Raw genomic sequence first — 17450 nt, 5'->3', positions numbered from 1 at the left:
AGTTTTGGATGTGACAGGAGAGAAATTTGAATGGTAGTGGAAGTGCTAATCAGAGTAGTCGAAGGACCAATTCTGAGTAGTGCAAAGGTGAAGATAACCTAGTAGAGACACTAAAAGGTATAGCTATCTAGCATAGCTATTAGGTCAAGAAGAAGAATGGAGCTAAGGAATAAAGTAATCAAGGATCTATTTTGGGTAAGATAAAAGAGATGAATTAAAGAGCAAACCAAATAGCGAAGAATGGGATAAGATTAGGAAGATCAAGGTAAGATACAAAGTACATAAGTGCCATCCTAGGCTAGGTAAATAGGATGAACTGAAAAGTCAATATTAGAAAGCCTAGAACGAGATTACATGAGTGAGGATAGTTACCAAGATATGGAATCCAAAAGTGTAGGACTTAGAGCAGGTTATAGTTGGGCAATATTAGGAGCCGAATTCAGAGTTACAGGATAAGGATCAAACTCTGTCTATTCCTATTCACAGAATGGAGTAGGTACTAATGAGATAAAATCCATTTAAATTTCTAACAATATGAGGAAAGTTAGTTGAGGGATGCAACCAGAGCAAGTAAAAGTTATAGGATGTGCAATGGTTTCTTGAACTGTCTTATTAGGCGAAGAAGTGAATTAATAAGTAATAAGTTAAATAAAAGTAAACCTAATGGTTCAAATAGGCATAACAAGTAAAAAGGGATGGTGGAAAATGACATATAGGCTTAGGTCACAAGTAGAGATGGTGAGATAGCAATTATAAAGTCTGTGATCAAGGGTTAGGTAAGCATTTTCAGTATAATGAATAGGCTCACTTTATAAGGAAACATGAATGAAAATAAGTGACAGAATGACAGTAAGAGATAGAGCAGGAAGAGTATATATGAGTGATAGTCACAAGTCACTGAGAAGCACAAGGATGAGAGTTATGACAGTAAGCATGATTGGAATCCATTTTGGAAGAGTCTATTAGTGAGAGGTTTCTTCTTGAATACAGTAAAATATAAGGATGCAAAAGAGTTAAGGTAGGCATAAAAAGGTAAAAATGGAGTACAAGTGGAGATAAAAAATCTTAAGATGATATGTCAGGCAAATCGATGGTACAACAGAAGGATTATTGTAGTTGATATCTTATAGAAAGATGATGAAATTTCAGAGAGAAGACCAAGAGACATGAATAGTGTGTTGATGTCAGTAGGAGGAGATTTCTCCTTCTCTTCAAGTTTAGATCGTACCTTTGGCTCTGAAAGTCTACATAAGCAAGTGAAATATTGTTGAGGTGACCTAGTATTTAAGAACCTAATAGGCACCAGTCCGTACACATTCTCCTTAAAAGGAAATGACAACAAATGTGTACCTAATATTAAGTATGAATGAATGATCAAAGTAGTGATAGGAGTTAAACCGAGTTAGTTACCAGGGCTTGCAACCCTCCTGAGCTATAAGCTAGAGGAAGTATTATTTGTGGATGAGTTTCAATTGATGAAATTGTTGCTGATGGGTAAATTTGATGCTAAAGTTGGAGAGCCATAGGCAGTATATGTGGTTATAATAAGGAGAATGAGTATGTGAAATATCTTGCCTGGAATTACAGCATAGCACACATTTTCCACAGCCATGTTAGTTTAGGTGGAACTTATAGTTTCAAGGGCTCTTATCTAACCATGATGAGCAATTTCTTACACAGGGAAGTAGGGAATAATAATGTTCTGATGGTCAAGTTGGAAAAGGAGATACAAAAAGAATTTTCTATGGTCAATTACAAGTGTTATAGAATGTGAATGATGTACTGGTAAGAGCTAATCGTAAGGTTAGAATTCCCGAAGTAATAAAACTAGTAATCAAGATAGGACTAATAAATAAAAAGAAAGTTAAAGTTGATGATGGGATGGATATCCTTAAAGGAAAAGGTATAAGGGTGAGACAGCACTAAGGTTAAGGAATAAGTACAATAAGTTGAAAAGATATCAACAATAGCAGAAATAGGAAAAGGAAGTGGATAAGATCTAAAGGACAGGAAGAAAGCTCGGTAGAGTTGGTTACAATGATGAGAATAAGGAGGAATAAGTATGCTAAGGAGACACTAAGGGATGTTTAAAATAACTTATGGTGAGGTAATAGATTCAAGGAGTAGTGGAACCTCAACCTAATTGTCAATGTGTCAGGAAGTGTGTCACATAATAGAAGCTTTAGGAAGAAGTCAAGATATTCCCATTCTAGAGGAGGAGTGGGAAATGATCAAGTCACATGGACTGGGTTGTCAAGGAGTATAACCACTTTTGTCATATAAGATAAGAGACCCAATTCACTTTCCAATATTGATAAATGGTGCACTTGGCCATTGGAGGGAACTCTATATAACTAGATGCATAAGATGGACAGGAGTTGGTCTAAGAACCTTAGTGATGACTTAAAGTAGATTGAGAATTTGAAGTATCACAGGATTAAGAAGATGCAAAAGTGTTAACCATTGAGGTCATAAGACAAGTAAAGATTCTAAATAAGATAACTCTGATAGGTGCTATAAGAAAACTTCTCATAGGATATTATAAGATAAGAAACATAAGTCATATCCTTAGAGAGCAGAAATTGTTAAAACAGAGGAGTAGGGACTGAAGTCACCAAGAGACGCATTAAGGCACAAAGGAAGAGAGGTAAGCACCAAAGTTGATGGATGTTAAGAGGCATCAAGTCAAGCCTAGTAGAAGTATAGTGAGTACTTGAGATGTTAGAGCAATGGTCAATAAATAGTTAGAGGTAAGAGTTTTGCTACAGAATGATGATAATAGTATTACACCCTACCCCTCAGTAAGATGTAACATAATCCCATAGTACATCTAATGAATTACCGTACTTCGCCTACTGGTAACCCATTAAATATACTACAAGGGATTTTAAAATAATTTTCTTACTTTTTGAAGGTGGCGAGCACTTTTGGTAGGAATTAAAAACTTTTACTTGAAGTTTAAAGACTAATTAAAATTTTTGTTGTTACACAAATTTTGGAAAATTTGCGGCAAAGTGACGTCTAATTTTGAGAAAAACAGTTCTTCAAAACTTGAAAAGAAACACATTACCAATATTTTCTCAATCACAACTTCAATACAAATCAATTCATCTCAATCCCACACAATATGCTCAACGTTGGAACATCTCATTTCCGAAAAGGAAATAATTTATCATTCATAAAATACAAAAGAATTATTTACATTAATTACAAAACTTAGAAATAAATTTAAATATTACAATAATTTGCATTTTAATTACATACCCAAAATAATATTACAAGAGTTTTTGTACAACTGCTCAAATAATTTACACACATATATTTACATGCATAATCAAGATCTAATATACAAGGGTATAACTAAATACTAGTACAAAAATCTCAGTGTAGTCACAACAATCGGCAGCTCACTCTGCTGGCTTTTTCCTTGTCTCTATCTGCGACAGCAAATAAAGCTATCGCTGAGTATAAAAATACTTAGTGGTGTACAATAAAATATAAAATGCACAATATAAAATATTTGTTATTAATTCACAGTTTAAATATTTGACAATCACATTTCAATTTTCAAATCACATTTATCACAAATCACAATTTGAATATTTCACAATTTTCAAAGCTTAATTTAATACAATTTGATCAAACAATTTAATAAACACAGTGTTGCCAATCACTAACACAACTTAGACCATGACACAAAATTTTTGAACATGCCGTGTGTACATCACGACAAAGCAAACTCACCCCACTAATCGAAATCAATGAGGGAGGTAGCTAGCTAGCTAATGAGTACTCATCCAAACTCACTCCTTAGACTGGAAAGCCAGAGAGAGAGGAATATAGTCAAACTCACCCCATAAATGGAGGAGGAACATAGTGATATTGCCATACCAAGTGTGAATAAAAAATAATTTAAATCAAGTTATTCAAATATTTCATGCAAAACATAATCAATTTCCAAAGTCAATTTTCCATTCACAAAGAGGCAACACGGTAGTTATCGAAACCCATAATTAACACAATGCATACAAACCATGTTTTCAATGGGAAAACGATAATTTAAAGTTATTGTGCACAAACATCTTTTGTCGACTCAACTTACTCAAACTTTCGTTTCTCCTTCGAAGATCCCTTTCCAACTGAAACACAAAAATTTAATGTGCTTCGGCAATCCATTCAATCCTTTTCTAATAACTAATTCTAATAATTTTACTTTTGCAGTCTTATCCTACCTAATACGGTTCTTAAATTCGATCCTTTATATTTTTGTGTGTAGTGGCATTATTCATGATACTATTCAAGTCAAAATATTGACTTTTCTATACTTAATAGGTTTGGGAATTTCAATTTCATCCACATATCACATTTTGGTTACCTAATTTGTTGGTTTTGGTTATTTTCTCAAATTTTAAGTCTCTTAGGTGAAATTTCCAAATTTCAGATTTGGTGCCCTGTTTTGCACTGTTCCATTGGTCAAGTTGCTGTGATAATTTGGCTAAGTTTTCTTCATAGAAGTTGTTCCTTATTGTCTTAACTTTATTTCCCTTTTTGAATCACTCCATTTGGAGTTTTTTAGCCATAGTTATGGCCATTTGAACATGGCTAGCCGGATTTGGTGTTACCCAGAATTCTGGGTAAATTCTGGATTTTGGCAATTTTTATAGGTTGATTGAAGGTGGTTTCTTAGATAGGTTATGGTCACAATTTGGGTTTATTTTCTTCATAAAAGTTGTAGGGATATGTCTCGCCTTTCCATTGGTATAAGATTCAGGTCATTTGGACCTTCCTAGACCAAGTTATGGTAATTTACGTAACTACTGTTCATTTGGTCATTTTTGTACAGGTCATTGTGCCCAATTCCAGATTTGGCCTAATTGTTCACTAAGTTATGGTTACTTTCTGGGCATGATTCCTAAATAAAAAATGTGCCATTTTGTGTCTAGTTTCATTCCAAATTGGCTTCATACCAATTGGGTTGGTAAATTTTCAGTTTTGGTCCCTGAAACAGACCTAGGTCAAGCTGCCTACAGATTGACCCTCACCAATCCGAATTGGAACTTATTTCCAACAATTCATACACATCACAAATGGTCACAATTGACCATTTCTCAACTCAAATAAGGTCAATAACATCAATTGACTAATTATCAACTTTTTCTCCAGTTTTTCACAAGCTCAAAACCCTAATCATATAGAGTTCAAATCTGATGCATTCAAAACATATATCCATGCTTCACATACATAACTCAACCTAAACAACCATTCAAACACCTCAAAATCATTCATTTCAAACTCTAACACAAGATGGCTGAAATTTCCTTTTTGGTCCCCCAACAATTGTTTTCTATTTGATTTTACAAAATTTCTAAGTTATTTTCACTTGTTCAATGTTAATTCTATAAGCATAAATCAATTTAAGTTAGGAGAGAGATTTACCTCATATGGAGCTTTTCAATTCTCCAATTTTTCTCTTCCTTCTTGCTCCTAAAGAGTTTATCTAGGTCTAAGGGTGAAATTTAGTGTTGGGAATTGGGGGATTTATGGAAGGGAACCAAAGAAATTTAAGCTTTCTATTCTTTAATAATGGTGGAAGATGAAGGAAGAGAAAGAAAAGAGAGAGGGAGTTACGGGAAACAATGAAGAAGAGAAGACCAATTTCATTTCTTTTAAATTTTTTTGATTCTTATCTCTTATTTGACTTGGTCAAAATATAATTAATTGGAAATTATTTTTATGGTCATGCATGATGTCATCTTGGGTGATGTCATAATTCCATTTTCATTTTCTTTTCTTTTTCTTTTGTTTTCTTCACACTTCTTTAATTTAAATCTATATTTCAAAATTTTTATTTCTCAGATTTTATTGGACAGTTAGGTCAGGAGTCAGCTCTAGGGGTAAATTGACCAAACTGCCCCTTGCTGGTTCAATCCGGTTTGCAAGTTATTTGATATTTCTTCCTGATCCCTGACCTAATTATTTGACCTGCTTAACAATTCTTTTTCGTGATTTTCTCTTTTCCACTGTGTTCACAATAGTCCTAAGGACTGTGGCGTCACATTTTCCGATTCGAAATTTGAGTTAAGACTGACCTCGCAGTTATTCCCGAGAAGGTCACCCATCGCTATGACTTACGGCTCATTTAACTTTTTATACTTTATTTTTCTTCTTTATACTTAACTATTTGGCAATGACTAATTATTTGCGTTCAGGGCTTATCTAGGTGTCTTAGATATGCTTCTAATTCTCTTAGTTGTCTGGACCGACATCGATCACCGGAACAGTAACATATACCAGGCTATGCAAATAGGGGTTTTACAAATAGGAGGCAGGACACTATAGTAGAGACAAAGAGCAGTAGAACTTAATCTATAGCATACTAGAGTTTGAGGGTAAATGTCTGCAACAATGCCAATAACCTCCTTTCTTTACTCCTCCTTATTTGTTTGCAAATTCGGGGACAAATTTTTTTTAGGGGGGAAGATTGTAATAATCCTAATTTTAAAATATAAATTTTATATTTTTATATATAGTATTTTAATATTGTTTTTAATATTATCTAACTCGATTATTATTATTATTATTATTATTATTATTATTATTATTATTATTTTTTTGTTTTTGCATATCAAGACTAAATTTGAAGGCTTTATTTATTATTACATTAAATTAAATTAAATTTAGTTTAATTATTTCATTGAATTAAATATGTTAAATGAAAATTTTAATTGTATTTTAATATTAGTTATTGAGTTAATTTTATATTATACTATTTTATTTAAAAAAGAAAACCCAGAAACCCCTTCCCCCCACCTCTCTTTCTCTATCCCCGACTCCCTCTTTCTCCCTCCCTTTTTCCTTCGCTTCCGGCCAACACCCACGTCACCTATCGCCGGCCAGCGTCTCCAACCACCACCCTCAGCACCAGTGACCGCCGGCGATGTCACAATGGCGAGCTCTGGCAGTAAAAACATGAGGAAGGAGAGGAAGAACTGCGCATTGTCAGAGCTTCAGGCCTCTATTCTTAGCATTTTCGACACTGGATGGTCGTACTCCCACCTGCATTCACCTCCTCATGACCTGTTGCACCTTTCTTGATCAGTGGTGCTTCAAACCATCGTCGACAGCAGTAGTTCCAAAGAGAGAGAAAGAAGAGAGAAAAAATTTGGGTAGTGGGCTTTTTGACAAGTTTTCGGCCAATCCAACAGTCGAATCAGAAATCTGAGACTACTGATAGACTTAGGGAGATGAAATCTTCAAGATAAGATTGGCCCTGCTCTGATCAGACATCGTTGGAAAAAGGCGATCCTTGGACGGTCCAGATCGCTTGGTGCGATTGGATCGATGATAGCTCACCAGTGCCGAGACTGCATTTTCAGCAAGATTCCACTATCAAGTGGCCTGTCTCGGAACGTGATCGATATTATAGTCAATTCTAGCATTTTTAAATGTTTTGGATGCATTCCAGGTGTCAGATTTAGCATAGGTGATTGAGGTCAGCTATTTTTCCTCCACCTAGTAGCCATAATAGTCCCTAGTGTACAATGAGTAGATATTAACTTTATTTATAATTTCAATATTATTGTTATTATATGTCACAGCATGCCCATGCATTACTTATAGATAGATGTATTAGCTACTATAAACAAGCTTTGTGTTGCATCTTTACTTGATGGTTTGATGTGGGTGTCGCCTGGGGTAATTTGGAGTTGCGTGCGTATGGTGTATTGGTGGTGGATATGGGTAGGACAGGCAAATCGGCTTGAGCTAGTCTCACTTGGGGCCCCGTCCTTTTATGATAAGTCGGGGTGAGTACGGCTTTGAGTTGATCTCGCTGACCCCCGCACTTGGTTTGTAAGAGAAAGTTTGGCTCGAGTTAATCTCACTGGCAGACCTTGGATTAAGAGAGCTGTACAGGGGATCAACTCTCATAGTGTATTTATACTGGTATGATACACGGGTGTGTGAGTGCTCAAAATTATTCTTTGTGTGAGTATTATTGAAATTGTTTGAAATTGCTGATCTATGCTGTATTTCATCCTTAGATATGCATTAGTACTAGATAGTTATAGAAATTGTATATAAAATCAATATCTTACTCTATGAGTTGAACGCTCACTTCTGTTCACTATATTTTTTCAGGCTACAAGAGGAGTTCTTTTTCAGAGTAACCTGCTTTCTTCCTCGCAGGTTTAACATCAGTTATTTATTTATTTTATTATATTCTAAATTTGAAATCTAGAACTTTTCATTTATTAATAGTATTATGGATCTTGTTAGAGACTGTGTTAAATTGAGTTTTTAGTTTTTTTACTGAATGGAAAATTTTTATGATATATAAATAATTTGTAAATGGTGGTACTAGGGTTGAGCTAGGCTCCCTTCGTTTTAGTAGTTGATAATCATCGGGTTGGGTTGACCCAAATTAAAATGGAATATTTTATTTTTATTTTATTTATATATTGGGCCTTAGTTATGGATTTGGGAATATTAAGGCTTACTATGGGCCTCGAGGGCTTTATGCTAGCCCAGGTCCTAGTGCCGGTCCATATCGTGAGATTGGGTCGTGACACCATTTAAGGCCCATAACACTTAAACATAACTATTCTAACCACAAAACATACAATTTTAACATAAAATCACAAAATCCTAGCCCTAACATACATACACTTCCCAAAACTCTACTTGAAACACCTTTTTATGAAGTTGAAGTTATAGAAACCTCATCTCTCATCAACTTTCTTAGATCTGCCCATTAGATCAAGAAGAAAAGAAAGTTATCTCTTTTCTTGGAGCTTGGAGGTGCGAGAACTAAAACTTCAAAGCTTAAATCTATTATTCCACACTTCTAAATGGAAAAATCTATTCAAAAACTCAAGGAATTCTCTTCAAAGAGCTCCTTGAGTTGAGAGAGAGAGGAAAGAAGAAAACTCTAAGTGTTTTAGCAGCAAAATAACCTTTGGACCCTTTTTATACCCTATATGTCAAGGGACTTTTGGCAGATGAAAGTCCAGCTTTAGGCTATCGGAGTCTATTATGTCCAAAAGAGCTTTTGAACAAGGAAAGAGGTTACGATTACTGAAACTCAATACTTCGGCTACCGAAACTCTTTTTGCTAGAAACACTCACTTAAAATTTTTAAAACATTTTTTATTCTTAAATACTTTTTAAACATTTCAAACACACATACATGAACATACTTTCATACCTTACCACCATTCCTTTATTAGTAAAGTTTTACTTTTCACCAGAATATTTCGTCAAGGATAGATGTTTCAACATTAAAAAATGGTAGGTATTACATTCTCCCCCCTTAACAACATTCATCCTCGAATGTTAAAACAAACACATAAAAAGCAAACATATAAATCATAACATACCTAGAAAAAGTGAGGATGTTGTTGTATCATGGAATCACAGTTTTCTCATGTGCACTCTTTCATGTTGTGGTGGTTCTATAATACCTTGACCATAAGTATCTTCTTGTTCCTTAGCTTCCTTACTTGTGTGTCTACAATCCAGACAAATTGTTCAACATAAGAAATATCCTCTGAAATTTCCATGTCTGGTTCACTTATAACCTTGTTTAAATTTGACACAAACTTCCTCAACATAGAAGCATAGAATATTAGATGGATTCTCTCTATTTCTAATGGCAAAGCTAACTTATAAGACACATTTCCAACCCTTTTGCAGCACTTTATATGGTCTAATGCACCTTGGAGCTAGTTTGCCTCTCTTTCCAAATTGAGTGACACCATTCATTAGAGATACCTTCAGAAGCACCATGTCCCCCTCCTAAAAAACCACTTCTCTCTTACAGAGATCCACATAACTCTTCTATCTATTAGCTACTATCTTTAATCTTATCCTAATTAAGGGCATGGCTTGATTGGTGACTTTCACCAACTTCGTTCTCGCTAAGGCTCTTTCACCAACTTCTTCCCAACACACAAGAGACCTATATTTCCTCCCATACAGAGCTTTATATAGTGTCATTCCAATGCTCTAGTGATAGTTGTTATTATATGAAAGCTCAACTAGAGGAAAGTACTTTTTCCATGACCCACCAAAATAAAGTATACACATTATCATCATATCCTCCAAAGTCTATATGATCCTTTCTGACTATCCATGTATTTGAGGTTAAGGGTGAAAAGCCATGCTAAAGTCTAATCTGGTGCCTAACTTGTTTTAAAGACAGCACCAAAACCTTGATTTGAACTATGGTCCTCTGTCAGAAACTATTGTTATCGGAGCTTCATGCAACCATATTATCTCTGCCACGTACACTTGAGCCAACTTATCCATAGAATAGTTAGCTTTAATAGAAATGAAATGAGCAGTCTTAGCCAACTTGTCCATTATAATCCATATTGAGTCATGTCTATTGGAGGTGACTGGTAGCCCTACAAAAATATCCATGGCCACATTTTCCCATTTCCACTCAAGAATGGGTAGTGGGTTGAGCATTCCTACTGGCTTCTAATGCTCCAGCTTCACTCTCTAATAGACCTCACAAGCAGTCACAAACTGTGCAATCTCCTTCTTTATGGAAGGCCACCAATACATCTTCTTTAAGTCCTGATACATTTTGGTGGCTCCAAGGTGCATACTATACTTAGCATCATGAGCTTCCCTCATAATGTCTTCCTTGAGTTGGGTATCATTTGGTGCAAACAACCTGTTGCCAAACCTTAACTCTCATTTTTCATCGAAACAAAACTCACTGCTCTTCTCTTTCTGTATCGCTTCTACTATTTTCACCATCTCAAGGTCTTCATGCTGTTTTTTTGTTATTTGCCTTAGGTACACTAGTGTCACCTTCATTTGAGCTATCTGGGTACCCTTGGCTGATAACTCTAGCTGCAACCCTTCTCTAATTAGCTAGTGTTACTCCTTCAAGATGTGTTATCTTTCTATAGATATATGTGCCAAACTGCCAAATGATTTTTGGCTAAGGGCATCTATAATAACATTTGCCTTTCTTGGATGGTACTGGATTGTACAGTCATAATCACTAAGTAGTTTTATCCATTTTCTCTGTCTAATATTTAGCTCTTTCTATTAAAAATGTACTAGAGACTCTTGTGGTCTATGAAGATCTCACATTTGCTCCATAAAAATAATGTTTTCACATCTTTAGAGCAAAAACTATAGCTGCCATTTCTAAGTCATGAGTGGGATAATTAGCTTCATGCTTTTTCAACTATCTTAAAGCATAAGCTATTACTCTTCCCTTCTACATGAGAACACATCCCAAATCCACTACAGAAGTATCACAGTAAATAGTGAAATCTTCATTGTCTATAGGCAGAGCCAGCAATGGTGCTAAAATTAGGCATTCCTTAAGCTTTTAAAAGCTTTCTTCACATTTATCACTCCATTCAAACTTCCTATTCTTTTGAGTTAACCTAGTCATTAGTGCAACTATCTTAGAGAAATTAGGCATAAATCTCTTATAATAGCTGGCCAAACCTAGAAAACTCTTGATCTTGGTCACTATGGTTAACCTTGGCCAATCTGCCACTACTTTTACCTTTTTAGGATCCACTTTGATTCCATTCTCTGACACTATATGCCCCAAGAAAGATATTGTCTTTAGCAAAAACTCACACTTAGAGAACTTGGCATATAATTGATGCTCCCTCAATGTCTGGAGAACTATTTTTAGGTGTTGTGCATGCTCTTCTAAACTTCTAGAATACGTCAAGATATCATCAATAAAGACAATTATAAAGTGATCCATATATTGTCTGAATACCCTTTTCATGAGGTTCATGAATGCAGCTAAGGCATTTGTTAACCCAAATAGTATCACAAAAAACTCATAATGCCTGTATCTGGTCTAAAAGGCATTCTTCAGAATATCTGAATCTTTAATCCTCAATTGGTGATATTCGAATCTCAAATTTATCTTTGAAAAATAATTAGCTCCAGCCAGCTGATCAAATAAATCATCAATACGAGATAGAGGATGTTTCTTCTTCGTGGTTACCTTGTTCAATTGCCTATTGATCTAGTGCCTTTCAAGTGGCATACTAGTTAATTCCTTAGGAAACACATTTGGAAACTCTCTTACCATAGGATCTAATTTCGGTCTACTTCTATTCTCCACAACCTCTCTAACATGGGCTAGAAACTCTCTACATCCTTTTCGAAGCATCTAGCTAGCTTGCATCACAGAGATCATTCCTTTGACTGCTAATGTCTGATCTCCCTTAAAAACTACCTCCAACCTGTCCTATCCTCTGAACCGTACTACCTTGTGTCTATATTCTAAAGTGATATAATTGGCTGAGAGCCAATCCATTCTTAGAATGACATCAAAATCTATTAATTCTAGGACCACTAGGTCAGTTGAAAAATATTTATCCTCCACCATCATTGGGCAGGCGTAACAGATCATCTCTATCACCGAAGGATCACACTTGGGCCCACTAATAAATAATGGATAATTTAAACTCTATACTATTAAACCCAATCTTAGAATTGCTTCAGGTTTAACAAAAGAATGGAATGTACTAGGATCAATCAAAGCATGCACATTGACGCTTCCAATGCAAAGGTTACCTAACACTATAGTGTTGGAGGTATTAGCTTCTTGTTGTGTCATGGTAAAGATCTATGTCGGTATTATTGAACCCTTTCCTTGAGAGCCTACCATAGAGGAAGAAGAACCTCATCCTCTACCCTGTTCCCTTCCTGACGAGGGATCCACAAAAGTCAGTCTCACTACTAGTTAAGCCACACTACCTAATCTAGTTCGCTACTGTGAAGCCACCCTTTCCATGTTAGGACACTCCGTAGACATGTGCCCCTCCTAACCATATCTGTAACATTAGGGAGTTCCAAAATTATAAATTCCTTAATAAGGCTTCCCACATCTGACACAATCAGAGGTATCCAAACCCAAACTAGAGCCACCTCCCATTCTAAGGCCTGGCTTGATTCTATTCCAGAATTTATTCTTCTTTTGCTTCTTGCCAAACTTCCTTCCTTTATCTTTCATAGTTTTGAATAAGGAAATAATCTTAGTTAAATGATCAAACCTCCATACATCTGTAGCCTTAAGAATTGCAGATTGCTTGGCTTTTATACTTTTTAGCTTTAGACTCCCTTCAATGATAGCCCTAGCTTCTTTCTTGTAGCATCAATTATGGAATGGAAGATGCGGGTTTCTGCAACTAAAATCAATAAAGAGTATCTAGAGTGTAACCTCTGAGTGTACCTCTCTGCCTTCTTCTTATCTATATCATACTCTTTCACAATATACTGCAGAAGCTCAATAAACTTGTCTGTATACTCGTCTGCACTCATATCAGAAGTTTGTCTCAACTGTTTAAACTCCACCACCTTTAGTTTCCTAGAGCTTTCTGGAAAAGTCCAATTAGTAAACTCTGTCACAAACGAAGACCAAGTCATACTATCAGCTCTGTCAACAATATAGGACTTATGCCACTCCTTCGCCTTCTTACATTTTAAGGTAAAGCTGACCATCTGAATGACCCTACTATCACTAGCATCCAATTCATCAGCTATCATTTTGATTGCCCTAACGTACTCAAAAGGATCATCTCCTTCTTTGTACTTAGGAGCATCCAACTTTAAGTAGTCTGTCATCTTTGCTTTAACTTGATTATTTGTCTCGATCTCTTGTGTTGGAACTATAGGAGCTGCAAGGGGTGGTGGTGGTACTTGTTCTCTTATAACTCCCTCCATGGGATTTTGAGTTCCCATGGTGGTGGAAGAACCTTAGGGGTACATGAGATATAAGTTATACGGTGAGAAATAAGGTAGGTAGGGCATAAAAAAAGGATATTGGGGATAGCCCATAAACCTAGGGTTTCCAAAACTTCTCGATTGAGGATATGGCTTACCCAAACCCATACTCTGGTCTTAGCTATGGAGGAGATACAAACTCTAACTCATCTCCTCCTTCCTCAAAACTGTCTTCTCCCATCCTTCCCATATAAGAAGGTTTGGGATTCTCATAATGTTGGGAGAAGCCATAAGAACTCTTTCGTGCATCTACAAACATTCTAGGTGCCTGTGTAGTCTCCCTACTAACTTTAAAGGATCTTCTAGGACCTCTTGAAGATTCTCCTCTTCCACTTCTGCTTGTTCTGTCCCTAACAATAGGGCTGGCAAGTAGTGCTCCAATACCCTCATTCTCGGGTGGAGGCCGATCAACCTAGCAAATTGTCTTGAACCTCACATTCTTGAAAGCAAACAAGAAGTGTTGAGCACATAAAAAGTTCATGTGCATTCACATGAACACACAACACATAATCAAACATAACATGAAACCTAACAGGCACATAACAATCATCACATAATATATAGGGACTCAACCATATTGGACATGTATTTTCCTAACTGTGCTGGTTAACATACTTCCTTTCGCCTCTCTTCTATACTTTTACTAGCATCTAGGTCTACTCATCCAACCTAGAGCTCTGATAGCAACTTTGTAATGACCCAAACCAGGGGCTATTACCAGTGCTAGGGATCAAGTCAGTTTAAGGTTGTCGGAACTCATAGCAAGCCTGAAACCTAAGAAACATACATACATTCCTACATCTCATCAGTTAAATGTTTGCTAGTTTACAATCATGCAAGTGCACGGATCATGAATAAGTAATATAGTAGTGAATAGAGTATCGTTCCTATGAGGAATTAGTGAATACCAAGCTAGATAGCAACTTTGACTGTTTAGACTACCGAATGTGATGAAAGAGATTTAATTTAAACTAATTTAAACAAACTAAAGTTGTTAAGGATAAAAGAAGGCAAAGTAGTAAACTTAAACTTAGAAAGCAATTTATGAAAATAATTCTAGAATTAGGATTTCAGACTTTAATCTTATTATGGATTTAACCTTACCTATTTAACAAATTGATAATTGTTACCTTGATGAAAATTAATCCCAAGATATCTTACTTCCTCTCTTAAGGCATTTAAGATGTATTTTAATTAACCTGAACCTTACTTTTGTGGTGATCAATCTTAATTAAAACCCTTTAAGCTCTTTGATTAATTATGGAACTCCACAATGGATTTCAACCTATCCCTAGGTCATATGTCCTAGGTTCAAAATCTTGATTTCCAATACTAATCTTCACCTTTCAGTTCTTTAATTTGTATCTTATATCATAACTAAATGGGTACCAATATATAGCATGTATTGAGAACACAGAAGATTGAATCAAAGAACAAAACTCAAATTTATTAAATAACTTTAGTATAGATCCATAACAAAATTTGAGAGTGCTACTTCCTAACTCTAGAATTAAACAAACTACTCACTCATGGTGAGTTAAAGAAACATAATGAAATTAAAATAAAAGAACATCAAATAATATGAGGAAATAGAATAAAAGAACCCAGAACAAAGATCTACAACTTGGAACTTCAGCTGAGAATCCTTCTCCTTGAGCTTTGATGCAGACTCTTTCCAAGTTGCTTAGAAAACTAAGGTTGAAAGTAAAACTTATTGTTCTTTTGCTTGTTTTTATCTTATAGTATTTATATCAAGTTCTTAAAGGTCTTGTTTTAGAGTTCCAAGAGCCTTAGAAGTTTGTTTGGAATGAGTGCAGTAGAATCCAGGTCAAATTGAAAGTCTTGTCTAGTGCATTTTACACGACCTGCGTGGCACTACACGGGTCAGGCCATGTAAGTCTTTAACTACTTTGTACTTTCTTTTTTAGGAATGTTAATGTAAAGTTTCTATAATACTTTCAAAAAATTTCTAAACTGCTTATCTAATTTGGCTTTCTAAAATCTTTGAGGAAAAGATAGTGGGAGCTGGTATAGCTTAGGCAGCTCTTTTTTCTTTTTCTCTTCCTCTTCCTTATCTTTGTCAGCTTCCGGTTCATCTCCCTTTGCATGGTTATCAGAATCACTAGAAGTTTCCTCTATTGACTTTTGCTTGTCTTCTAGTTATTGCTCTTCTAGAATTCTGCCACTCTTCAAGGTAATTGCCTTGCAATTCTCTTTAGGGTTCATGTCTAGTTGACTAAGCAATTTACCAATGGCTTTGCTTGAAAAACTGGCTTGTTGAGCAATTTGGTTCTCAAACATCTTATTATGTGTAGCCAGTTGGTCCATTTTAGAGGCTAGTTGCTTTATCATCTCATTCTATTGCTATTGTGCTCCTAAGAAGCTTTCTATCATGGGTTCTATAGTCATTTTAGGTTCAGACTATTTAGGTTGAGGAAGTGGTGGTAGCTGAGCAAGGTTCTATCCTCTGTTCTAAAAACCTAGTGATGGTGGTCTGTATCCTTGTTGCTTATTGACGGGCTGATTCTATTGGTTTTGTGAGTTTGACCATGTGAAGTTAGGGTGGTTCCTCCATCCAGGGTTATAGGTGTTTGAATATGTATTGTTAACTACCTCTGGTTGAAGTTTCCTCCATTATTCATGTAATTCAACTGTTTTATGAAGGGCTCATTATAGTTGCTGCATTTTGAAGTCATGTGGCCTCCTCCACAGTTGTTGTAGTTTTGATTGCCTACCCTTATTACATTGGCTTACATCTTGTCAAGTCTCTTTGTAAATTGGTCAAACTAAGTATTAATCATGCTTAGGGCATCTAGTTCTAAGATTCCATCTATTTTCCTCATATCTCCTCTTTTGTTTAACCATTCAAAGTTATGGCATGCAACCCTTTCCAGAAGTTCAAGAACTTCATCGACTGTTTTCTCCATGAGATCACCTCCTGCTGCTAAATCAACTATACTCCTTGTGGATGGTAGTAATCCATTGTAGAACTTCTGAACTAGGAGCCTATCCTCTATGCCATGGTGTGGGCATTCTCTTTAGAGGTCTTTGTACCTTTCCCATGCATCATAAAGTGATTTTCCTTCCTTTTACCAGAAAGTATTCAACTCTATCCTCAATTTTACAGTCTTTGTAGGTAGAAAGTACCTTGCTAAGAAGGCTTATGAGAGATCCTCTTAGGTGGTGAATGTTCCAGCTGGTTGAGAAAGTAGTCACTTTCTTGTTTTATCTCTGAGAGAGAATAGGAATGCTCTAAGTCTAATGGTTTCATCAGAGACCCCATTCATCTTGAATGTGTCACATAGAATAAGAAAGCATTGAAGCTAGTAGTGTGGATCTTCTGCAGGTGAACCTCCAAACTGAGTCTGTTGAATCATTTAGAGCCATGTCAGTTTAAGCTCAAAATTGTTGCCTTCTATTGTGGGCCTGGTGACACTAGATTGAAATCCTTGGATAGTTAGGTCTCTATAGTCCCTCAAGGGCTTTGGCCTATTGTTGGCAGCCATAGCTAGAGTTTCAATAACTTCTGGTTCTATTTCTTATTATCTCCTCCCTCTCTTGATGGCTCTAAGAGTCTTATCTATCTTAGGATCCAATTCAAGCAACTTCTCTTTAGTTCTGGTCATAAATTGAATAGAAAGCTTAAAAAAAAAGAATAAAAAACCAAAACC

The 17450-nt window shown here is 35.8% G+C and overlaps 1 non-coding gene across 1 annotated transcript; it reads left to right on the top strand.

Annotated features, from left to right (window-relative positions):
• Window positions 1–16794: 16794 nt before the first annotated feature.
• Window positions 16795–16901, top strand: LOC131180485 (small nucleolar RNA R71). Its single transcript, XR_009149253.1, has one exon. It is a non-coding gene; the product is annotated as a small nucleolar RNA R71 (small nucleolar RNA).
• Window positions 16902–17450: the final 549 nt, after the last annotated feature.

This window comes from Hevea brasiliensis, chromosome 5, assembly GCF_030052815.1.
Source record: "Hevea brasiliensis isolate MT/VB/25A 57/8 chromosome 5, ASM3005281v1, whole genome shotgun sequence".
Classification (NCBI taxonomy): domain Eukaryota; kingdom Viridiplantae; phylum Streptophyta; class Magnoliopsida; order Malpighiales; family Euphorbiaceae; genus Hevea; species Hevea brasiliensis.
This window is presented reverse-complemented; position numbering and strand designations above follow the sequence as displayed.